The sequence below is a fragment of the Pipra filicauda genome, unplaced genomic scaffold (genome assembly GCF_003945595.2).
Source record: "Pipra filicauda isolate LSUMZ 115617 unplaced genomic scaffold, ASM394559v2 scaffold154_size2910363_pilon, whole genome shotgun sequence".
Classification (NCBI taxonomy): domain Eukaryota; kingdom Metazoa; phylum Chordata; class Aves; order Passeriformes; family Pipridae; genus Pipra; species Pipra filicauda.
Window position 1 is genome coordinate 1,254,605 of NW_024104040.1, and position 26,199 is coordinate 1,280,803.

The window sequence follows — 26,199 nt, forward strand, 5'->3', positions numbered from 1 at the left end:
AACTCTTGCCTCCTTTTTGTCATGTTTCTGACAAGCCAAAATACAGTCTTTAGCTATCTGTGATTTGCTAAGCCTTACCTAGTAGATAAAAATAAAAAATAAAACTAATGTTTGTCTTCCACAGAAAAAAATACGTTTCCTATGACATTCTAATGTGATTACTTTTAAAAGCCAGTTATTTAAATATCTTTTCCCATCTTTTATATGCATAAAATACACAAGCATCAAAAAATTCTGAAAAAGTCTCCCATAAAAACCCTCCCGATTTAAACAATGCTAACATAATTTATTTCTTACCAGCTGTGACCAATAGATCTTTAAAATATAAAGAAATTTTAAGTGTAGTAGAGAAGAACCTAAAGTTGATAGTAAAATTTGGTTGAAAATATCCAAGGTGCTGAATGAAATGTTTACCACCACTGGCCTACCTAGACCTCTCCAGTTTGTGTGAAGACTCTTGAAATGGCTGTGCAGAAATGACTGAGTAGCTAAGTGTGTTCTTTCATTTGGCAATGTTTTGCCAGGGTAACATGATGTCTGGATCTGCTTTCTAATACTTCATAAACATAATTCATAGACTGCAAATGAGTAAATGAGAAAAAACCTGGAATACATCTGTAACGTGGAAGGTGTGGAAGGTGAATCCCGCTCATTCTACACTGGGTTTGGTCAGGTGATAGCAGGGAGGGTAGTACTTGTGTGATCAGACTAAGGGTCAATGCACCTTTATGTGCATGTCAATTTATAGAGCTTTGAACAGTTCTGAAATGTGGGATTTGAATTACTAAGGGGGTAAATAGAAAGAAGCCAGAGCCGTGTGACTTTGTACTGCAGTGGAAGCACTTTCACATTAAAATTTCCAAGAATGCAGGATAACTCTGAAGTTATCCTTATTTCTACAAAGCTAAGTGACAGGACAAGTGTAAGTGTACCTGCATGGATAAATCATAGAAAGAGCTTGGGTTGGAAGGGACTTTAGAGATCATCTAGTTCCAACTCCTCTGCCAGGGCAGGAACATCTTTCACTAGACCTGGTTGTCCATCTGACCTGGCCTTGAACCTTTTGAGATGAGATATCCACATCTTCTCTGGGCAATCTGTTCCAACTGTCTCACAACCCTCACAATAAAGAATTTCTTCCTAATATCTAATCTAAACCTACTCTCACTTTGAAGCCATTCCCCCTTGTCCTGTGCTTGTAAAAAGTCCCTCTTCATCTTTCTTGTAGGCTCCCTTCAGGTACTGAAATGCTGCAGTTAGGCCAGCCCGAAGCCTTCCCTTTTCCAGGCTGAACAATCCCAATTCTGTTAGACTTTCCTTGTAGGAGATGTGCTCCATCCCTCTGATGATCTTTTTGGCTCCCCTCTGGACTTGTTCCAACAGTTTGATGTCCTTCCTGTGCTGGGGACTCCAGAGCTGGATGCGGTACTCCAGGTGGGGTCTCATGAGATCACTACACTCATATTAGCATTTAGTTTCCTTTTATCTCATAACTGTTTGCCAGGGTGTCACCTCCTGCTTATGGCAGTGTGTTCTTGGTTGCTTGGAGAGAAGTTCCTTTGCATGTATCACCTCTTCGAACAACATGGTTAGATTGACTTTGCTTTCCGGCCTCTATAATGTTACAGATTTTAAACTGCACTGTGTGTGAGATGTTTGCCTGTGGCCAATTTTAATGAGAGAAAGATCTCCTCTGTTTCTAGTGATGACATGGCCCATTGCAGTAATGATTGGTTTTATTGCAAACTACTAGAGCTTAAAGACCATTTATGGCTAAAACAGTTAGGTCACTGGAACTATGCAGACAATAAAAACATTATTGCTCCATCGGTACCTTTTTACTGTTTGTTAACAGAAGCAGTACTCTTTCATTTTCCCCCAAACACTTAGAGCATTCCTAATTATATCATTGCTCAAACTACAACTGCTGTTCTCAACATCACATAAATCTTACACTAAATTGATTTGTAGCTGAATTGTGAAAGGGATCAATGGATTCATTTACACTGATTCGCCACTCTGTTACTGAGAACGTGCCTACACATGTGAAGGATGGGATTATCTGCGTTGATTCATAACCTCACAGATGTCTCAGAAGCTGCAGTATACCTGAGATACAGGGAAAAAGGATGACAGAATTAAATCAGATGCTTTGTTTATCTTGCTACCTCTGTGATTGCTACATCTCCAGTGTGACACAGTGAGATGTTGTGTTGTCTCCAGCATTTTGTTCACAAAAGCACTGTTAACTCCTTGGAGAGAACACCTTATGCTTTTCTACAGCAATGACATGATATTCTCAAGTACCATAAACATTCTGTTACTCAACAAATGCTGGCTATGTCTGAAAGCTCTGTTTTCATGCAAAGCAAGGTCCCTAAAAAATGAAGTTCCAGGTGTGAGCCTAAAAATCTGCTACTCTTAATAGTATCTGTTTTTGCTGCATTATCTGGGCCTGATTCACCTTGTTAGCAAAGAAAACTGCCATGATCACTAAAGGGAATTTTTAGTCGGTGTGAATAAATTCGACTGCAAGGACTAAGGCCTTAGATAATAAAAGTTTTACAAAAAGTATGTTTTTCCTGTGTGTTGTATAGTCTGGTACATAGAACCTGCATTGGAATGGGCTGCCCAGAGAGGTGGTGGATTCACCATCCCTGGAGATTTTTAAACGCAGATTAGACGTGGCACTGAGTGCCATGATCTAGTAAATGGGCTGGATTTGGACCAAGGGTTGAACTCGATGATCTCAGAGGTCATTTCCAACCCAATCGATTCTATGATTCCATGATTCTATGATTATGGTTTTCTGAGTGTCACTCTGTCTTTACATAGGGACAGTGTCTGAGAGTACTTTTCTGTCAGTTCATCTATACCATTTCAATAAAAACATGGGCTGAGGTGGATTTTTTTTTCTCAATGCAACTTTTTTGCACACCGGTGTTTTAACCCGAGGGGTAAGGGCAACCGAAGAACTTGCAGCTTGACACGTTGTTCCTGTCTTGTCAGAGTCTGCTATTACTGTTATTAGAGAGGAAGTGCTTCACAGAGGAATCGAGTTTCTAGCTTTTGACACGCACTGAGACTCATTCCTTCTTTGGTAGGTTTAACTCTACAAGAGATTGGTCTGTCTCAGGGCTCTGCTAAAAGAATTGTTTTATAAGATTACAGTTTATGTTTACAGGGATGATTTTATTTTGTGAGTCAGAGGGAATAAAGACCAAGCTTTGGCACAATGACAGCACTGTTGTTTCTATATATCATGATCTAAGCATAATTTCTGAGCTGATGGGCATCATTTTTGTTAATATGACATTGAAAAGGATGTAACCTGCCCTCACCCCACGCCTGTGTTGGCTTGGGAGAGTTGTGGGAACAGAAGCAACATTGAACAGAAGACTGAGAAGAAGGCCAATAATCCAGGAGTCCTATTTATGTAATGGTGTGTGATTTCCAGTCCCTGGGTGATACTGTGACACCAGTGTGAGACAGCAAATGTCGCTCAAGGATCTTGCAGTCTTTTCTGACACCAGTTTTTGTATCATCAGGTCATGCTTATACATGCTTACACAACAAATATTCCTGTGCTGGAGGTCATTTACATAGAACAACTTGGCCTGATTTTGCTGGAGATTGGCTAGGCTCAGAGAAACAAGTTCATTTTTTTTGTGGGGGAAAAAAGGGATCAAAGGATTAAAAACCCCCATGAGGAAAAGGAGAACAGAGAAGGAAATGGGAAGAACATGAGGAGAAAAGAGACATATTCTTTAAGCTAAGGAGACAATTAGACATTGAAATTGCACATGGTAAAGAAAACAGAAGCAGATAAGCTTGGAGCAAAGAGATATGGGAGAGTGAATGAGGATGAACAGATCGAATCCCAAGAGAAGGAGCTGAGTCAGGCATTATGTTCCTGTGATATGGACCTGTGTGTTTTTTCGGGTGTGGCTGTCTGTGCTTCAAACTTCTGTGGAGCTGAAGTTCTGTCATCTTTCACAGCCACATTGCTTTTGCAGCTCCCACAGTGCTTGACCATCATGACCCTCTACTCTCACAATTTCAGGATTTAGGAATGTGACCTGCAAAGTACTTGTAGTCAAGTGGGTCATACGTACATTGCTTGTGTCAAAAACACATACAAAGAAAGTAGGAACAAAAGAGATGGCACCTAAATCCTATTCAGTCCAAACCAGTCAAGAGAATGTGCTGCCAAAGATCTGGTACTGCTCAGCAACATCCTGAGCAGCCAGAGAGAGCAAGAGGGATAGACCTCCTTTTGTTACCAACAGCCTCTTCCCAATTCCAAAATAAGTACAAGATGCTCTGACTCAGAGTTTTCTATAGTGTAGTCTACAACATGAAGTAGGCATGCCTGTTGTCACCATGTGCAGAAATGTTACATCTCTAGAAGGGAGGTTAGAAATATTTCCTATAAAAATATTGGAGGAGTAAATATGTTAAAGACTTTTAAATGGTCATTCACTTTGGTAACAAGTAAAGTTGCTAGACAAAGAGGTTTTTAAAATTTGAATTGTCCCCAGTTAATACTGATATGAGAGAAAGCTGAAGGGAAACCTATTGCTATTTTTGTAGGTTTTGTTTTTTGTTTGCTTGCTTACTTGTTTTTATTTAGAACTACAAATAATATTGTGTAAACTAAGGTTACAAAGCGCTTTTTACCTATGTAACACACTGCAAAGTGTAAAAAAAGTGTAACAAATTGCAACTTGTAATCAGGATTGTAACATAAGTAAAGATATTGAATCATGATGTTCCTTAAAATAAACTGTCAGCAGATTGCAGTAATTAACACCCCACTCTGCTGCTCAGCATTGTTTGTGAGGGCAAATACAGAGCGAAACCTTATGGGCAGATTCTGCCTAGGGACATTTGCAGGCCTCAGTACTCAATGGTAGTTGTACAAGTATACAACGGCTAAGATCTGTCCTTGAAGTAGCTATATGAAAAATTACTTGGCCATCTCTATAGGAAGTTGATAAGGTTTACTTTGGAGCCTTTTATATTGGTGTCTTCTAATGCTAAGTTTTAATGCTGTCTCTTACATCTTCAGAAGTTGTGTTTTAGCAAAAAAGACAGGCATTAGAAGGTTTGTGTATGCTGGTACTGCAGAAAACAACAACTCTGTCTGGATTTAAAAATACTAGTAAGTTGGTGCTTCCTGTCTCCCATCCCTGTTCTTTCTCCCTGAAATTACTTTGCTTCCTGCTGCAAACTAGATTTTGTGCCATTCATACTACTACTAATAAAATGACACTAATTGCTATGTGTAGTGAATGTTCTGAATTGAGCCTGAGGAACTGAGTGTAGGCTGTATAAGATACCAAACATAGCGACTTCGCAAATAGGGTAAATTAGAGTCAAGGAAATGTTATATAACAGAGTATGAGTGGTAGCTTATAGCCTTCATTTTCATTCACACCCACAATTTGAGCTCTTTCACAGAAGCACTCTTACTGGGAGGTAATCTGTTGGAGAAAATTCATCAAAAACATGCCATCCTTCTAATGTTAACCATAGCACAAAATATCAAAATAGAAAGTCTACTCAGTACAGCTTTTTTCTTAAGTGCCAAGGACACGTTAAAAATATCTAGTGACACTTTAAAAATATATTTTTTTAATGCAGGCATTAATATGCAACTATGGATAAGTAACCATTCATGTGAAATTAGAGTGACAGTTTTTAAGACACCTAAATGACCTGGGAGTCAAAATCAGGTTGTTTAAAAGTGATGGGGACACCTGGGGTCTCAAGGGGCTGGGCAGACTTTCCTCTCTGTAGCTCAGAGCAGAGACTTATGCTGGACCCTCAGGCTTCCTCAGGATCTGGAAAAGCTTTTCTGTGGCTACACAGCCTGGTGACTGAGCTCCTTGGCTTCAATGGTGACAATTTGTGGTAATTGCAAAGCTGCTTTTGGGTTTTGAATTGATCTTCATTTGAGATGGGGGTCCCTGTGCTGGCTTCTGCTCCCAGGGTAAGCATGCTGCGGCGCACTTGTGTAGTGTTGCCCCTAGTGTCTAATATCAGCATATGGTTTGAAATGGGTTGTATTTTGTGGAAAACTCTTACTAGGTGTTTTTCAGAGCATGTCTCTTATAGATACATATTCTAAAACTCATTTGGGCAGCAATCCTGCAGGGATTTGCTATTTCTAAACTTGCTGGGAGTGAGGGGAAACAAATGAAGTCCAGGACATGCTATAGAAAATTTACACTTGGATTCTCCAAGAAAATGGGAACTGTGCAGCAGAAGTGGTGCAAAGCTACTGTGACTTCAGGCTGAGTGGGGAGCAGCCATGGTTTCCCGCCACAGGGCATGCTGGCTGCATATATCCTCTTGCTCACAGCTTTGTGAAGGGAGTCTCTGGGGCCCCAGTCTGTGCCGGCAAAAGCTGAGACCTGCAATGCATCAGAAGCCCTCAGCTGCGGCAGTGATCCCCTGGGAAACATGGCAGGCAGCAGGAACCAAGCAGGACGTCTGGAGTGCCCTGATGAATGCCAGAGAGAAGCTGTGCTCAGTCCCTGCCTGCTGTGAGGGCAGAGGCTGCTTGCTGGTCTGGACAAAGGTTGGCTGCTTAATTTTGTTCTGCTGTTGTTACTAAAACTCCACATAAATCTTGTGCAGTACTTGGTGTCCTTATGAAAAATGCTTTGACCCCCAAATCTAATAATGCTGCCTGCATAGTTTTAAGGAAAAAAATTTAGAAAAAAAGCACTGGGAAACTGAACAGTATTAAAAACTGAAGCTGCCCATTTCCCAGCCTATCTAAATATGTGTGTAGAGGTAGTAGCAAGCTGCTTATTCAACAGAAAGCATAAGGGTGTGTAAGAAAATAAGGTCCTTGCACAGTAGCAGAAAATAACTGCTGTTGTGGTGGTGAATGGGGGAAACAGGAACAAGTGTTCAGGGTCCGTGCCTGCCCTTTTATTTCCCTTCTGCAGCCATCTTGAGATTTGAAAAATGCTCCCTCACCAATGTGAGAGCTGCAGCCCCTTGATCTCTCTTGAAAATTTGTGCCTCTGGAAGTATCTGTGGTATTGCTTGATAAACTCAAATCTTGGCTTCTTACTTTAGACAATAAGTGCTCTGTGTTGCACCCTTCAGCGGTTTGTTCTTTAATATTTTGTTCATCTTCTTTAATCTTAGTTAGTGATTCTCTCTCTTGACAGAAATAAGAAAACAAATAAATGCTGTAGCTGTAACGGAAGGTCTGAAATTCTGAGATTAAATGAAAAGAAGGCTTCAGGCTGAACTGTATCCCTCATAAAGTATCTGAACTCGATTTCATGACCTATGCCTGTCCATTCAGTATCCCTTAATATCACACTGGTCTTTGCTCCTGTCTGTGCCTTGTGCTACTTGCCTCAGGAAGTGTGTTTGAAAATCCTTGTAATATAAATCCAGATAATTGGTCTTGTGGCTAACAGTTAATTGAAGATGGTAGTATGAATGAGTATAGAGTGAAAGGAGATAAGCCTAGTGTTTATCCCAAATCAAAATTAGAGTAAATTTATTTCACTGGAGCATTGGTGTGGGTATTGGGATCTTCTGTGTCCTATAGACTAGATGGTACTATTAATTTTGTTTCTAGATTGGCATTAATTCAGGAATGTGAAATGAAAGAAATCTCATTGCTTAGTGCTGATGTCTGTGGTTTGAACACCTGATACTTCTGCTTCTGTGGGAGGTGGGACTAAAGTCAGAACAAAAAAAAAGATTACTTTTGAAGCAGAAGGTATCTGGTCAATTGGGATTATCTGAACTGGAGAATAATGAAGTTAGGGTTCAAACCTGAAAGTATTCTTTGCTCAGGTATGTCATTGTAATAGTTTCACTGGAATTACTCATATGGAAAACATTACTAGCATCTGTGGGATTGGGCTGCCATGCAATACACATTATTAATGCTCTCTGTTAAATGACTTGCACAGCAATTGGGGAAAAGGGTTTGATAAAATTCTTGGAATTTATTTTTCACATATTTAATTGCATAAATAGCAGAAATTTGAAATGACAATAGATGGTGGGGAGATTTCATTCAGCTGAAACTAGAGAACAGACTGCCACCTGCCTGGCTTAGCTAAGGACTATTGTTGGCACTACTGAAGCTGCTCTCGCAAAACTGAAATAGCAATACGTATTTTTTGCAGCAAATAAATAAACTTGATAATCAGAGTAAAAGAACATGTATATACAGAGGAAATACATCCAGGATGTTCATGTTAATTTTGCATGTGAGTAGAAGAGTTTGGGATACAGATGTATTTCATGTGATCTGCAGGTGCTAATCAGTGTGCTCATAGTTGCTGTGTGTTTATATGTATGTGTGTGTCTGCATCTGCATCTGCATCTGCATAGACATTGTTACTGTATATAAATTCTATCCTGTTTTGTTCATCCAAACTAAAGTTTTTCTAACGGATGAAATGCTTCTATTCTCTGTGTAGTCTAGCATATTAGTTGTTCTGTTAATTTTTAACTTTTTTTTTTTACCTGTTTTAGTGGACATAGGAGTAGTGACCAGAATCATTAAAATGTTAATAAATATGTTAGTAAGTCACTTTTAGGTTTTTTTCCTTTGTATCAGCATGTAATTGCTTTTTCTCTGTGTAGATTTTGTCTCCTAGTTTCCATCCTTCCTGTTCTGTTTGATAACTAAAAACATTTGTCTTCACTTTTCATCTTCAGAGTTACTGTGTGTGATACAAGTTTTGCAATGCCACAAACATAGCCTGCTACCCAAATACCTCTGCTGTAGGAACTACAGGACTCAGCAGACCCACCCCAGTCTTGAGGAATGTGTTGCATTGGCTGCCCTCAATTCCTTCCTGCTCAGCTCTGCAGAAGCTCTTTGCTCTGCTCAAAACCAGCTAGAATTTAGGAAAGTTGATTAAATTTAATATGATGATAGTGTTTTATTTGAGCTGATAAAAACTGCAATAACGAAAAATGAAGGCTATTTAATTATTGCTTTTGAATAGGACGTCTTTCAGTTGCTTCTGTTTTTCAATGCTTTTGTCTGCAGGGGGGTTTTTTCAGGTCTCCCCTTTGTCAGAGGTTAGTGTAATCTCTGCAAAGACTGAGCATATGTGCACACACTTTGAGACATCAGAAGAATTAAATTTTATTATACATTTATTCTAATTAAAAAAAATACTTTTCTTGTCTTCCAATAGCCTTGTTATTCAGTGGTATACTATAGATATGTAGGCTTCACCTGTATTAATGAACAAGACAGGGTGAATATATACTTGGGCTCTTGCTTGTGATAATTCATGCTACTTAATTATGAACCTGCTTTCCTGCACAGGTATTTTTTCCTAGAAAAATGAAGAACTTTAAAATTAATTTTTAAAAATTCATCATTTTCCCAGTAAGAATAGAGCTGTTTTTTAATTGTATTTTGCAGTTTCTATATGCACATTTGCTTCTGTAGAACCATGCTGCTTATTCAATATTTACTGTGATCATACAACAAAAATCTTTTAGAATAAGATTAGCAGTGTTCAACAGTTTAAAGAGTGTTTTGTCTTTAAACAGTGGGTGTAGATTTTCTTCCTTTTGATTTTTGAGTCTTTTAAGAGACTATTATGTATGGCAATAAAAGCTTCCCTATGCATTGAGAAGCCAGGATCCTCAACATAAGCTTCTTAAAATTACCAAAAAAGTAGAAATTAATTCTGTGGTCTGTCTGCACGGTGAAGTCTCTACCAAGAAAGAAAGACCTCGAATTTACAGTATATTTCCTAGACCTCATTATTTTCTGTGTGGACATGTTTACTGTATCTGAAGAATAGCTCTGGATGAAGAGGTAGAAAAGTAATGTTTATATTTATTGTGGCAAAATCTAGCTAAAATTTCATGGGGGGTCTATGCACATCTTAATTCATCATCCCTTGCAGACTAATTTATTGATTTTATTAGAGTCATAGAGACAGAGTGAGCTGGAAAGTGGAGCATTTGCCTGCATCTCCATAGAACTTGATTCCATAACAATTGATTGATTTTTGTCGGCTAACTCCCAAAAATCAACTTTGTGGTCGATAAGAAAAGGAAAATATAGCAAATTAAAAAAATAGATTTTGACTAAAATATTTGTTATTTCTGAATCTTTTTCCTAGGTTCTTACTGTATCTAAACTTCTTGTCAATGGCAGACTGAATCCAGTCATGTATTAATGGTTAATCAAAGCCATGTTGACCTGAGTTGGTAAAGTGAGAGCGTTCTCAGCATAGCTGCTATTGCATCTCTGTTCTTCAAGAAAGACCTATAAAAAATTTAGAAATGGCACTAGGAACCATATTTTTTAAATTTGTCTTTGTGAAATACTTTTTCCCCCCCCAATATTCAGCAGAGACACTAGTTAGATATTATTAGTGAGGTGCAATTTCTTCCTTTGTAGTGAGCTTATGCTGCTGTGAGAAAAAGGTTATCCCAATATGAAAGAGGTCTTTCATAGAGAAAACCCCTGATTTTGTGGCCAGTTATTCTCTCTGCCTTAGGAGAAGTCTGAGGATATAAAAGAATAAATCCTGGATGCAAGCAAATGTTACACTAAGTATCCGTATCTATTTTTGGTGGTTGTTCATACTAACAAGCTTATTCAAATTAAACTGCTTAAGGATTCCTATCTCTTTAAAAGGAAAGAAATCACAAGATGCAAGGTAAAGAAATGGCATTAAATGCTCTACTAGAATTCAGCAGGTCTGGGAGAGACTAACGTCGTCCAGAAGGTGGAGATGCCAGGATATAAAAAAGTGTTCTCCTTTTTGGTTGCATCAATTCTAATAATCAAACACAAATTGTTGCATGACTAGTACAGAAAGATGGTTTTCATTTGTCTTCTTAGATTCAGTTATGGTAATCACTGTACTGCTTATGCTCCTGTGTGTTTGATTGATTGCTCTCTGCTCCTGCTGTTCTGTGCACGGAGAGACCTGACATTTGATGAAGCTGAAGTTCAGAGTAGGCTGAGAGAGATATTTCAAGGTCTTTGCTACAATAGGTTTCTAGTTATAATCTTATTTTATACGCCTAAGGCAAATGCTGCAATGAATATGGAAATAAACAAAGAAAAAAAATATACTGTTTGATTTTGAAGGACCTCTGTATTTGTCTCTGCAGTGCCAGAACCCAAAGATTTCTAGGCTAAGATCCTCATATGTAATGCACAGGAACATATCCAGTTAGCTTAGCTTGTACACTTGTAGCTTTTATAAAAGATCATTGTTCTGACTCGATACCACAGGTTCAGAATGACATTTCTTTATGTGGTAAAAAATAATTTGAAGTTCTATTTAAAGGCAAATAGTAGATTCATCTGAGGCTTCGTGCATGTGCATGAAGAGTGGGATGGTGCTTAGACATGCCATGAATGCATGATGCCATCTCTTCTTTACACTTCGGTTGGGACTAGTAATGAATAATTTCTGATATGGATGATATCATTGCTATTAAATTTCACTTCTGGTTATTGTCTATATGGTTTTTGAGCTCTACTGAGAACAACTTAAGTCCCATGAAATTCTAGCATCTTACTGCTCAGAAGAAAGGGGAAAAGCTGCTTTTTTTCAGTTAAATACATTGTGCAACATGTAGCAAGAAGGATATCTATTTAAAAGTGCACTGCCCTGTCCAGCTGAACATTTCCTCTGTGTCTTATTAGGAGGCTGTAAGATGCATTTTTGCCCTTGACATCTATCACCAGGAAGGATGCCTCCTTCCTATGTTTCAGATAAAACTGAACCATACAGGATAGCTTTTGACAGGTAAAATCATGGGGAAACATTTCTGGGGTCACTGAAGATATTCAGTTCTGGTTTTGTTGTTGCTGTGTTTTGTTTTTTGTTTTTTTAGGGAGGTGGGGAGGGTCTAGTCTCTGTTTCTTTAGTACAGAAAAAAACCCCCAAATCTAAACCAGGAAAACAGTAGATGTGCCCTGACCAGTTATCTACAGAACTACTGCCTGCAAAGTTTTGGTGGAAGGCTAATTTTGCCATGCAGCATTTCTCACAAACCCTGGAGGCCTCAGACTTGCTGATTTCCAAACCAAAATAGTTTTGGACCCTGGACAATGCAGTAATCATCTGTATCTTGTTAACTGAGCTCTTTTGGACAACAAGTAAAACCACACATGCTGATTTCTGTAATATCAGCTGCCTTTCATAGAATCCTAAAATGGTTTGTATTGGAAGGAATATTAAAGATCATCTAGTTCCATCCCCCCTAGTGGGGGAAGGACACCTTCTACTAGACCAGGTTGCTGAAAGCCCCAACCAACCTGGCCTGTAACACTTTCAGGGATGGAGCATCCACAGCTTCTCTGGGCAACTCATTTCAGTGCTTCACCATCCTCACAGTAAAGAATTTCTTCCTAATATCTAATCTAAACCTACCCTCTTTCATTCTACATGCAGTCCTTCTCCAGCTTTCTTGTAGGCCCCCTTTAGGTCCTGGAATGCTGCTATAAGTGGTCCCCAGAGCCTTTTCTTCTCTAAGCTGGACAGCCCCTACTGTATCACCCTGTCTTCATATGACAGGTGCTCCAGACCTCTATCATCTTCATGACCTTCCTCTGGACATGCTCCAAGTGGCTGGTCCATGTGTTTTCTGTGCTGAGGACCCCAGAGCTGGACGCAGCACTCCAGGTGGGGTCTCACGAGCGCAGAATAGAGGAAGGAGATGAAGGCGGACACTGAGATGGAGAGAGAAAAAGAAGCAATAAGGGCAGAAATAGTTAAGGTTGTGTTGCCAAACTGTTAATTCCCACCACCCCCATCACCGAGAGCAGTTCTTGGGATGGTGCCTGAGCAGACAGGTGTGAGGAGGAGGAGAAGGGCTGCCTGGCAGGCTGAGTTTGGTTACGATGTCTGCAGGGTGGGGGATGTCAGGGAGCAGAACATGCTGGAGGAAGCTTTAACACCTGTCTGCAGAGCTGGATTGAGCTGCCTCCAGCACTGCCCTTCAAAGAACCCAGGCATGTTCTATCTTTTCCAGGTTACCACTTGCATGTGAGCATCCTTGATCCAGACCAACATTTGCTGTGTAAAACCATGAATGTGTTTCTAGGAAATATGTGGAAGAAGCTGGGAGTTCATGGTTTAGGTCTGGAGTCTTATAGTGCTGACATGAAATTTAATGAGTCCAAATGCTGGATTTTGCATGTAGGATACAGTAAAGCTGGGCACAAGTACAGACTGGGAAAGGAGTATTTGGAGAGCAGTCCTGCAGAGTCCTGGGGGTGCTGGTCAGCAGCAGGCTCAGTGTGAGCCAGCAGTGTGTGTGCCAGCAGTCCAGAGAGCAAACCCCATCCTCAGGTGCATAAACCCAGCATGATCAACTGACCGAAGAGGTGATTATCCAGCTGTATGCAGCACTGGTGGGGCCTCACCTCAAGAGCTGTGAGCAGTTCTGGGACCCACAGTTTAAGAAGTATGTGAAAGTCCTTGAATGTGACCAGAGGAGGGCAACAAAACTGGTGAAAGGGCTGAAAGGCAAGTCCCATGAGCAGTGATTGAGGATTTTGGTCTTGTCTAGCTTGGAGAAAGGAAGCTAAGGGGTGACCTCATTGCTCTCTGCATCTTCCTGAGGAGGGGAAGTGCAGAGGGATGTGTTGAACTCTTCTCCCTGGGATCCAGTGACAATAGTTGGAATGGCTCAAAGCTGTGCAGGGGAGGTTTAAACTGGACAGAAGAGGAAGCATTTCTTTACCGAGTCGGTGGTCGAACACTGGAAAAGTCTTCCTGCAGAAGTGGTTGATGCCCCAAGCCTGTCAGTATTTAAGAGACATTTGGACATTTGGACAATATGCTTAAACTTTTGTCCAGCCCTGTATTGGTCAGACAGTTGGACTAGATGGTCACTGTACATCCCTTCCAACTGAAATAGTCTCCTCTCCTCTCCTCTCCTCTCCTCTCCTCTCCTCTCCTCTCCTCTCCTCTCCTCTCCTCTCCTCTCCTCTCCTCTCCTCTCCTCGCCTCTCCTCTCCTCTCCTCTCCTCTCCTCTCCTCTCCTCTCCTCTCCTCTCCTCTCCTCTCCTCTGTCCTCCGCCGTCCTCTCCTCTCCCTCTCCTCTCCCTTGACCTATCCTCTCTGCTCCGCTCCTCTCATCTCCTCGCCTCTCCGCTCCTCTCCTCCTCCGCTCCTCTCCTCTCCTCGCCTCCTCATCTCCTCTCCTCTCCTCTCCTCTCCTCTCCTCTCCTCTCCTCTCCTCTCCTCTCCTCTCCTCTCCTCTCCTCTCCTCGCCTCTCCTCTCCTCTCCTCTCCTCTCCTCTCCTCTCCTCTCCTCTCCTCTCCTCTCCTCTCCTCTCCTCTCCTCTCCTCTCCTCTCCTCTCCTCTCCGCTCCTCTCCTCTCCTCTCCTCTCCTCTCCTCTCCTCTCCTCTCCTCTCCTCTCCTCTCCTCTCCTCTCCTCCCTCTTCCTCGTCCTCGCCGCTTCCGCCGCTCCTCTCCCCTCCTCGCCGCTCCGCTCCATCTCCGCTCCTCCTCCTCTCCCCTCTCCTCTCCGCTCCTCTCCTCGCCCTCCTCTTCTCTCCTCTCCTCGCCTCTCCTCTCCTCTCCTCTCCTCTCCTCTCCTCTCCTCTCCTCTCTCTCCTCTCCTCCTTCCCCTTCCCATTCCACTTCCCCTTTCCCCCCTTCCCCTTCCCACGTCCCCTTCCCCTTCCCCTTCCCCTTCCCCTTCCCCTTCCCTATCCCAAGGAACCATGACTCCAGTAGCTGACAGAGTGGTAGCCTTAGCTGTTATTTATGTGAACAATCTACTACTATTAGTCACAGTGGAGTACTTTGGCACTCTGCCAAGGCTGTGTATATGTGTGTGTGTGTGCATGTTTGTGTTTTGGTATGTATCTTCTTTCCTTTCACTAGTATCAGTGTATCTGTTTATGCAACTGAAACAAGTATACAACTGTACTGCATTTAACTTAATTGTAATACTGAAATGAAAGAAAAGATGCAAGAAAATCAGCAATATTTTGCAAAAATAATTTTTTTTCACTGTTTTGCTTGTCCAGATGTGGAACTTATCAGTGATGCAAAAGCAATATAGCATCACTTTCACAGCCCTAAGCTTGCTTCAGGGACATAGTATATCTATCACAAAGTCTAATGCTATGCAGTACAGTCATAACATTTATAGCAAGAAAGCTATATTATCTGTGCCTAGGACAGTGTTGCTAGTTGTCTGCTTATTAATCTGGTTATAATGGCATCTGGTTATAATGGCATGTTAATGATGTTGTACTGCTTCCAATGTTGAAGCTGGATTGGTAGCTGAGGGGTCTCACCAGTTCTCTGGACTGTGTTGGAAAGAAATAGTTACAAGCTGAGTAATGTGACTGGTGACAGACAGAGAGAAATTGGGGGGGTACAATTGCACCCACTGTATTACCTGTGCCTTATTCAACTTGTGCTGAGTGAATAACTACTACTGTAAAGGGCCTAGAAATCATGTCCATCTGAAGCTGAACTGGGTCCACCAACTTTAGATCTTGGATTCAGTATGATTGCAAGGAAGAACCCAGCTGCAACATTTAGACCTATGTCTGTGCTATCATCTGAGAGAGTTCATAGGTTATAAATAGTGTCTGCTCTGTTTCTGATCAAAAGAGCTTCATTTTCAAATTAAGGAGAAAAATAATCTAGACAACTTAGACAATTCTAACACCTAGAATTGGTGTGGTCAAACTATGGAGGTGGTGGATTTTGAGAGTCTGGAGTTAAACCAAGACAACCTCTCAATCCAACTGTTTTTGTTCTTCTGTTACCAGCATAACATGCTGCCCCGTACATTCTTTTTCTTATTTGTATCTGGTTCTTCTCCCTCCCACTCACAAGCTGCATTTCTTAAAAATAGAAACAGGATTCTCAGCCCGAGTTTAGTGATATTTTAGAGCAAATGAATGGCAAGTTCGTTGGGCCAAACAGTCCTTGCTGTGACCGTTTCCTACTATGGATTTAGGCAATGACTAACTCTCCCTCTTTTCATTATGTTTGGGGTTTTCTATATACCAGAGGAGGCATTATGGGGAGTAGTAACTTCAGAGAAGGCCTGAGGGAAGAGGCAGCTGAGTTTTGAAGCTGGTTGTATTTGCTTGCGGTTTCGTTCAGGTGATATTTTTAAGGATCTACATGGAGAAAATAAGATAACTCCCCCAATAAAAAAATAAAAGCCTGGATGTTCAGAGGGTCTACGGGTACCTAGCTATCCTAAGACTGGAGGCTGTGCTTCAATCTCTGTTCGTTAAAACTGGGATGCTGGGCAAGTTTGCACAGCAAGTTGTGCATGGGGTTGCTTCCCAAATTCAATTGTAAAGCCCTAATACTTAGGCAGTGGCAGCTGGAGGCTTTGCAGACTTCTACAGTAGGGGAGAAGGGGGTCAGCCTGCCTCATGGAGTGCTGTAGGACTGAATGTGCGGCAGAACATTGCTGAACATCACCCTACAAAACAGATAGCTGCTTCCAACTAGGAGCTCTGGGATCTGTTGTTGCTCTCTCTGTATTAGAGAAAGAGATGTTCAGCCACTGGGCCGCCACCATTAGCTGTTCAATACAAATGTTGTGTTGAGTTCAGTCTGTCTCCCAGAAAAAGGAAATTAGTTTCAGGAGTCTGAGCTCGGCAGTGGGACACAGGCACATCAGACCAAAAGTCCTTGGAAGGTGCAGTGTGTATAAAGCCTCAAATATGTTCTGACTTGTCCACTTCAGTTATGACTTCTAAGCCCTTCGGTCGCTTCAATTGTGAGATTATCTCATACCTCAAACAAGCAGCAGTACATTTAAAGAACAACTATATGTATGTAATTGTTAATTATGACAGTAGGGTTCATTTGAGAATGTTAAGTATTATTATTATGAAAGCAGAAAAAACAAGCTCTGACTGAAAAGAGGAAGTGACAACAGACATTTTTGTGTCTCTTCAACTAGATAAAATATCACTGCCAATGTAATTTTGTTTGCAGAACATATGTATTTAATGAATTACTTTGCTTTGCTAGCCAGAATATAATATGGGAAAAGGGTGATTATATGCTATTTCAAAAATAAATGTATAAAATACTTGTGAGTTCTTTTGACTGTCACTTCATATTACTAAAAAGCTGACTGCTCTGTTCATGTACTATACCAATGATGTCATCCTTATTCACTCTCTTATAAAAGCAGTGACACCAAATTCTCTTATTTACTCAGTCTTGTGCTTTTCAAAGAACTCTTCATAGTTTGGCTAGACTTCGGCTAGGTATTTCTTAGGAGCAATCTCTTGTATTGAAAATGAATAATCATCCAGTGACTGGTGATGAAAATCTGTGAGCCAGCAGACTGCTGCCTTCCATATGGTCAGGACAGCCTCTGTTTCTCTGTTGAAGGTGGCCACAGACCCACTTATCCTATGGATTCAGCCTTTAATTTGAACCTTTCAGATGAGTAAACTGAGGTGCATTTCTGATATCTGACAGTGTCATCCCAGCTTCACTGGCAATAACTCATTTTTGCAGCATTATATTACAAGATTAGTACTGGTATATAAAACCTCCTCACACTTCAATATAACAGGGTTATGATTGCTTCTGTGGAAACAAATCCAACTCATTTTAAGAGCTGTCGTTGGATCAGAGGTGTGGGAGGAAGAAAATTTTCAAACTCAGGAAATAAATGTATCCCAAACTTTTTGTTCCCAGACCCCTTGTCTCAATTTTACTGCTTGACTTGTTCACACAGCTGAAAAATTTACAAAGAAAGATTATTTCAAAAAAGCTTAACAAAGCATGTCTGGTGAGGATTACACTGTAGATCTACTACACACTATGTACAGCCGAGCATCAGAACACTCCCTCTCTATGAACAGTAGATCTCACATCACAGGAATGACTCTCTAAAACCCTAAACCAGTAAAGAAAAACACCACTGCTCTGAGTGCTTAAAAAAACTGAATTGAACCAGAGCTGAAAATTTCTGAAATATCTTTAGAAGTAATTGAAACAGAACATTAGAAGAATAATTGTATTTTTCTATCCACAAGCAAGTCAGAAATTTTTCTCTAAAATATTTATGCAGTCCTCCTAACTTCAGAGGATCAAATCTGTGAATTGTAGGGCTTTCCCCCAGTTACCTGCAAACTGGGAGAAAAATGTGACAAAATGTGGTGTCAGAAGGCAATTCTTCTTCTCTTGTGAATCCTTGTAGTTCCATCAACTCTTCCAACTTAATTATACAAGTGGAGAATCTTGATCTAAATGTCTTAAACCAGCCTTACCAAAGTGATACTCCTGGTGTTCTCAATGCTTTTCAGACCACTAAGTAAGACATTCACTTTTAGATTAATAATATCTTTTACAAAAGCTGGGCTTGGAGCTTCATGGCTGCTGCTGAGCTGCTGTAACCTGTACTATTTGCATCTCAGCTTCTCTTAATAATAATAATTCTCACAGTAATAGAAGCCTATTAATATTCTCAAAATATTTTTTCCTTTTCCATAGCCATTTCTTCTTACCTTATATTTCATATAAAGTTAATATGAGGCTGTGAATGAAATTTTCTCATGTGTTGTAACCAATGCTTTTAGTAAGTTCTGGAAAAAAGCTACATCCTCTTGTTTCCCAGCATCTCTAGCCTCTATTTAAAATCGACTGTGTTTTGTGACCAGGAGATATCAAGTCCTGGATCACTTTTTTTTTCTTTTCTTCCTATTGAGTCCTCAAAGACTCTACCAAGCTCACTTTCTTATGCCCTTAGTTGCATAACGATAATATGCAGGTTGGAGCCATATTCCTGTGTCCATTTCAGGCAGAGAGCTGGGTCATTCTCTGCATTTAAATTCTGTATCGTAATCCATTTCTTCCAAGTTGCCTTTGAGGTTGAGCAGCAGTGTAAGTTGGAAGCCAGACTGCCTTTACAATAATGTTTGTTCAGCTGGAAATAGATAGTTCAAATCAAAGCCAACACAGTTCAAGCCTTGAATATATATACCTATTAGCAGTCATATGAATATGCTATTCATAATATTTTTATCTGTTTCTTCTCTGGCATTGTCTTTTTTTCTGCTGCAAACTGATTGTATAAATTAACCTATATTTTTTGATGCTTTTTAGAAATACTACAAATAAGATGTCATTAGAATTCATGTATGTCAAAATACACACACATGACAGCAGGAATGCCAGTTTGATACTAGTTTTAATTTATTTTTTAAAACCTGCTTAGACAATGTCCTGAGGGCAGTATATAGCAAAATACACATTATTTTGCTAAAATAATGAATATCTGAATTAAGACACTGAAAGACCACTGGCTTTTCTTGATTCAAGAAAGATTTTGCTAAACCAGAATTCATAATTTATAAGAGGAGATCCATTAAATTTTTTCTACTGTGTACTGTATTCATCTATGAACAGCCCGTGAATTCAGTTGGATTTAGTAATTATTTAAAATTGTTTTCAGAGTGAAGGCTTTAGGAAACTGTGGAAAAACACAGACAGACCTTGTCTGGTTACTTAAAAGTAATAAGTAAATAATTTTGTTTAAACCACATGTCATTGCATCTGTTTTCTCACTGGTTAGGTGTGATTCTTGTGTCAGTTTCCTAAGAAAAGTCTTACAGGCATCTGTAATAGTACTAATGAGTACTTTTACTAATGAAGTAAAAGAAATATCTAGCATATAAGATTAATAATTTTATATTAATAATTTTATATTAATTGCTGTTTTTGCAAAATGGCAAACAGTATCAGTTTTGATTTTTTTAGAAGGACATACTAGGAAAGAAAATGTATCAGGAAAGGATTTGAGCATTTTAACTTTCTGATAAAGCATTTTGGTTTTGCTAGTTTAAATCAGAAGTGATAGAGGATTTCTAAGATTCCTAGTGAAATGCCCACAGTTTTATTATCCCCTTTGGGCTTTGCATTGCTATTTTGTCTCATCATAAGTCAGATAAAGCTCATGAGAGGAAAGAGCCATCACGGATTCACCAAGGGCAAACTGTGCTTGACAAACTTGATCACCCTCTATGGCAAAGTGATCTGCTCGGTTGATGTGGGGTATGCAGTGGGTATTGTCTACTTGGCTTTCTCCAAGGCTTTTGATACACTTTCCCACAGCCTCCTTCTGGAATAGCTGATTTGTGATGGTCTGGACAAAGGGGTCTGTGCAGTGGGTGGGGACCTGGCTGACAGATGCCACCCAGAGAGGAGTGGTAAACAGATTGCTTTGAAACTAGCACCCTGTCATAAGTGTGATCTCCCATGGATGTATATTGGGACCAGCACTGTTTAATACCTTCATAAGTGATCTGGATGATGGGTTTAAGTGTACTCTGATTAAATTTGCCAGTGATACCAAACTGAGTAGGGAAGTGAACATTTCAGAAGGGAGAACCACCCTGCAGGAAGACCTGGATAGACTGGAAGATTGGGTGAACAAGAACCTTATGAAGTTCAACAGGGACAAATGTAACGTCTTGCACCTGGGTAAACATAATCCAGGTGTGCAACACAGGCTGGGGAGCAGCTGTGTGGAAAGGACCTGGGCATCCTGGTGGACAGCAAACTCAGTAAGAGTGAACAAGGTGCTGCTTCGGATGCTTGGCTGCATCAACAAGGGCATCATCAGCAGAGGTAAAGAAGTCATTATCCTATTCTACTCAGCTCTTTTCAAACCATACCTGGAATACTGTGTTCAGTTTTGATCCCCACTATACAAAAGAGATGTGAACAGGCTTTATAGGGTTAAGAGAAGGGCCACAAAGATGACCAAACGACTGAGAATCCTGTCTGCCACGTGAGGAAAGGCTGAGAGAACTGTGTTTTTTCAGCCTTGAGAAAAGAAAGTTTAGGGGACACCTTATCACCACGTTCCAGTATTTAAAGGGTGGAAGATGGAGACTTCCTTTTTACAAGGAGTCACATGGAAAATATGAGAGGAAATGTGTACAAGTTATGCCTGGAGACATTCCTATTAGACACAAGAGGAAAATTTTTCAAAATGAGAACAATCAGCCCTTGGAATAATATCCCCAGGGAAGTGATGGATTCCCCAGCATTGGACACTTTCAAGATTCAGCTGGACAGGGTACTGGGCCTGCTAGATTGTGTTTTTGCCAAGAAAGATTGGACCAGATGATCCTTGAGGTCTCCTTCCAACCTGGATACTCTGTGATTCTGTGATTCAGAAAGAGAAAATCACCAATGAGACTATATTTTTCCCTCATTAACTACTAATTATAACACATTTCTCAAGTTTTTAAGCAGAACTTCCTACAGTGGAAGTGTAGTGGCTTGCTGTATTTCTAATTATTTATTCCTTTGTTAGCTGTCAAATTCATTCCCCAGTTGCAAATTAAGTTATTAGAGTTATAACAGGAAAGCGTTTTTAAATAAACTAGACAAATTACAATTTAATAGCATTTATTGAGGGAATCTGAAGGAGTTTTAATAAAGACGGGTGCCCTATTCACAACTCCAATGTTTAAGAAAAAGATGAACCACAGACAGAATGTGATTCTACATCATGTCTCTTCTCTAAACTGCTACAGCTTAGATCTCTGAGTTTGGTTTACATGTAGCAGTATTTTCCTGGTTTCTTGAGCCCTCTCAGCATACATAAAAGACTTAAATGGACATTGGAAAGGAAGAAAAGGAAGCTTAACAGTATAATTCTGTCATTTGAATAAGGTCAATTCCTTGCTTCAGAGCTTTCTTACTTCATTTATGTGGGGTAGCTGTTGGCTAGTGGACGCAAGTAATTCTTTGGGATCAATAAATGCTTCTTCCACATAGTTTAGTGCTCTAATCAAACTCCAGAGTCGTGTTCATTCTTACTGTCCTTCAGTCTGACCAGTGTTTGTTTCTTGCCTGTATAATCACAAAGCTATGAGTGTCTAGAGAGTAAGGGCACCTCACAGAAACCTATGTCCCTGTGGCTAAGGAAATACATGAAATAGCAGATGTTGACGTGGCTATTTGAATGTTGCAAGTGTTTCCAAGTTTTCAACAGTTTAAATGGGCTCAAAATTCCACATGATGGGTCCTGCAGGGGTTTAACAAAGCAATCAAGCTTCTCTACTTCTTTTTTTATTCCTTTCAAAGCGCAACAGATGAGGTTTCTTTAATTTCATCTTTCAGTATGTATGCTGAATAGAAAATTTTGTTATCACATTGTCAAATCTTATTATTTAGGAGTGTGAAAGAAACAAGATAAATCTGTTGCATTTACCTGCTAATGAGCCAGAACATGGGGAAAAATGGAACTGTTAGGGGCTTTGGCTGCTGAAACATGAAGAGTCACTAGTCTAGAATGGGCTGTTGACCTTACTTTTGCTAGCAAAATTTTTTTAAAATTAAGTGACATTTTACTTTCACTTGGAGGGATAGCATATATGATGGTGTATCAGGGGTTAATTATGCTGATACTTTTGGTCTGTGTTTGGCCCAGTCACCTGTAAGAGTTTATATTTTCCCTGCCAAATTCACTGATAAAACAGGAACTTCGTCCTTGGAGAGAGAGCTTCTTGTATAAACTGTATTAACTGGTGTTCTGTGATCGGCTCATCTCTGTCAAGGACATTTGAAGGAGAAACCGAAGAGGAGAGGATGAAGTAACGACCCTAGACTCAATTAGAAAAGACCCCCCGGGTGCAGTGCGCAGGCGCGGGGAAAGCCACGCATGCGCGGAAGAGATATCACTTACATAACCAAGGGGGTGGCACTGACAACCTCTGGTGGGGCGGTGCTGGCCACACCTGCCTAGGCAGATGTGATCAGTTAATTGTATAAAAGCAGATAGCTCTTTCTTGGAGGGAAGCAAGCTTCACATCAAGGACAAAGTTGCCTTTTGGCGGGGACGCCTGCCAATTTGTGAGGCTACTGATGCTCCAGGAATGCAGCTTCTGCTGTGGGTAATTGTGGGCATTCTGGGGTGGTAAGATCACTTTATAAGCAACAGCTGGGTGACTGGGGAAGTCGTACTGAGGGCTTATTTCTCGCCTCCTTTCTCTCTTTTGGGTTTGTTCATTTTGTTGGCCACCCCTTGGTAATAAATATTAGTTTTGTTGAGCTTTTGATGGTGTCATGGTTTCAGCTTCAGTATGTTACGAACTCTCCCTATTACAGATGGTCTTGCTGCAAATAGCGAGGTTATTGTAGATAGTAATTTTGTCTTGGAAAACAGTCTATCAGTCTTTTGGGAGCTGACTGAATATCTGACCCTCTAGAGTCTTGGAGGGGTTTTGTAAATTACTTTCGTTGGTTTAATGCAAAAATTTGGACCTCTGGGCTCAATATATCAGAGATATATCTCTAAATATAAACAGAAAAAAACTATACTGACTAAAATATTTGTGGTGGATCTGGAAGTACAGTAGCGCAATTTGCGGAAACTAGCCTGATTGTCAGGAAGTTCATATATGAACACAGTGATTGAGCTCAGGAAGTAGTTGTCTAGCAAAACTGACAAGAGCAAAGGAAGTTTTAAAATGAACCAGCAAACAGGTAAGAGTTATTTTATAGTAATGACAGAGCTTTTGAATTGTGATGATTTTTGCATCCTGTAGGATTGTTTTTTGTTCAAAAAGAGTTATAGCTAAGACATAGGGAAGAACAAAGGCAAAACCAGGGCAAACAGCAACCAAAACCTCTGGTAAGACATAAAAAGCCTTTTCCTACAGAAATATACTTCACTTGTGATATATCAAACGGGTACAGAGAAACTGCTTAAAGTAGCAGAGGTAGGTCTACTTAGGTCACCTTCAAATCAGCAGTATGTGCATAAACTGTTTTCGTCTTCTTCCTCTAATATTTAGTTCTTTCAAAAAAAAGGGTTGTTTTTTAAGAAGCCTTTATTATTGCATAAAGATGCTTATGGACTTCTGGAGAAAAGACCAGTACTGACTCAGACCAAATGGGATCTGCAGGTGGGAAAATTTCAGTGAAAGCACGTTACACTGTGAGGGTTCCCAGCAAGGTAGGGTAAGCAATGAGGTAAGTACAGGCATCGAGTCCAGTATTGGCAGGGGTAAACTTGGAGGGCTCAGGAAGACAGTAACATACAGATACCATCTTGCATCTGCCTAGGGAAGGAGTTGTACCAGCCAGCTCAGGTGCAGAAATGGAAGGTAAACTTCTATAAATTGGTAAAATGTAGAAAAAATTGATGATGTGATGCAGGTTCTAAGCCTTGCACTGAGAAAGAGTAATCCTCATTACAAATTGAATTTTAATGCTTTATATTTATTGAATACTTGCTGGTGTCTTTTTAATCACAAAACAAACCATGGTGCATTTAAGGAAGTAATTGCAAAGGGACAAACTAATTAAATAGTGCATGTTTACTACTCTGACAACAATTATTAATTGCAATTAAATCTTCACTATATCAACCATAGTGATAAACTTTATATCCTTAGAGCTTCCATACATCCCAACTCCTGGGAGCAGTTGTTTTTTCCAGTCCCGACTTTCAGTAGGTCTTACACTGGTAAACCATAATTTGCTCGTATTTTATGTACTCTGAATCCCTGAATTTGGAATTTGGCAGCCCTCAGCACTTATTTTCAAGTTTTTCTGTGTTTGACAATTAATTAGTTTGAAACATCCTTGATTTAATTAAAGCTATTGCTGCTTCTGGGATAGTTGCATAGCTGCCCTTCCCAGCAATGTAGCAGAAAATATTCTAGACTAGAGAAAATTTTGGATTTCTTACGATGCATCTTTCTGGATGCACATTTATTTTACAAGTAAGGTTAGAAACCTGATTTGTCCTATCACTTGTTTTCATAGTAATATTGAAAATGAAACTTTTTCCCTTATTGGAGTTTTAATATGTAAAGTCGAGGTGATGCATTTTTTCTTGCTAGGATATAGCCGGTATATGAGCTTGCCTTTCTTTTTGTGGTTACTCGTGGCATTTGCAAAGGCATACAGTGCTTTCGGAAAACTCCATAAAAGAGTATGGCGTAATAAACAATTCAAGAAAAGTACAAAGATCAGTGTTTACAGAGCCATTGTGCTGTCTACTCTCTTGTATGGATCTGAATCATGGGTCATCTACCGCCACCACCTGCATCTCTTAGAACGCTGCCATCAACGCTGCCTTCGTACAATTCTAAACGTTTACTGGTCAGATTATGTGACCAACACATCTGTTCTAGAACAAGCAGCAGTTACAAGTATCGAGGCCATGTTGCTGAGAACACAGCTGCGTTGGGCAGGGCACGTCTCAAGGATGAAGGACCACTGCCTCCCTAAGATCCTGCTTTATGGTGAACTTGCCACCGGCTGCTGCAAGAGAGGAGCCCTGAAGAAAAGATACAAGGACTCCCTGAAACAACATCTCAGCCTTGGCCATATTGATCAACATAACTGGTCTACTCTGGCCTCAAATCAGGAGGCCTGGAGACACACCATCTATAACGCTGCTGCTTCCTTTGAGAACACACGCAGGATCACTCTCAAGGAGAAAAGGCAATGCAGAAAGAATCATGTCCTGCAGAATATACCACCTAAGGAGACTTTCTGCTGTGCCTTTTGCAACCGGACATGTCTATCTTGCATTGGCCTCATTAGCCACCAGCGTGCTTGTAACAAATGTGGATAGAGCCTTTCCCAAATCTTCATTTGCAAAGCCTAGCCATGATGATGACTCGTGGCATTAATTTGCTGACAATAGTATGACATATAGGTGACGTATCACTCTACCTGGACAAAAGATTTTTCTGCTCTCATTCACATATCATCACTAAAAGACGGCTTACTTTTTGGATGAATTGCACAGGCTCCAAGTCACTAATTAATTAGAATTTGTAGTTTCTGAATTTCGATAGTTATTGGCTCAAAGTTTTGATGTCTCAATCAGTTTTGCCAACTGTAAAATAATCACTTACCTAGACACTAAAAGTTTGGAAATTAATTTTTATTTATAAAAGGCTTTAATGGTAAATACTTGAGTGAATAGGCTCAAAACAAATAAAAAATCAGATGCCCCTGATTTTGATCTGAAAAGATCAGAGACTGATCAGTGCCTTACCCATGGGTTCTGCTTCAAATAATGTATTGATGAGAATGGAATAAATCTCTACAACCACATCTATTTGAATGAGTACCAAAGTGGTGAGACTCCAAGAGTCTAGCAGAGAAGATGGCATGAGCTTCTTTCTTTGTAACTCTTACAGAATTCTTGCTCAGCTGATGCT

General features: G+C 40.2%; 1 long non-coding RNA gene across 4 annotated transcripts in view; it reads left to right on the top strand.

Moving 5' to 3' along the window:
- LOC113993253 overlaps positions 1–26,199 on the top strand; it is a 103,788-nt gene that overhangs the window by 60,760 nt on the left and 16,829 nt on the right. The window contains exon 1 of one of the 4 annotated variants that reach the window (XR_003542564.2): positions 7,752–7,833. The exons of 1 other annotated variant lie outside the window; for it this stretch is intronic. This is a non-coding gene — a long non-coding RNA (uncharacterized LOC113993253). Of the gene's footprint in view, positions 1–7,751; positions 7,834–8,133; positions 8,256–11,707; positions 11,790–26,199 lie in introns of those variants that run through there. 2 more of the 4 variants (XR_003542565.2, XR_005562712.1) reach the window with 2 other exon arrangements.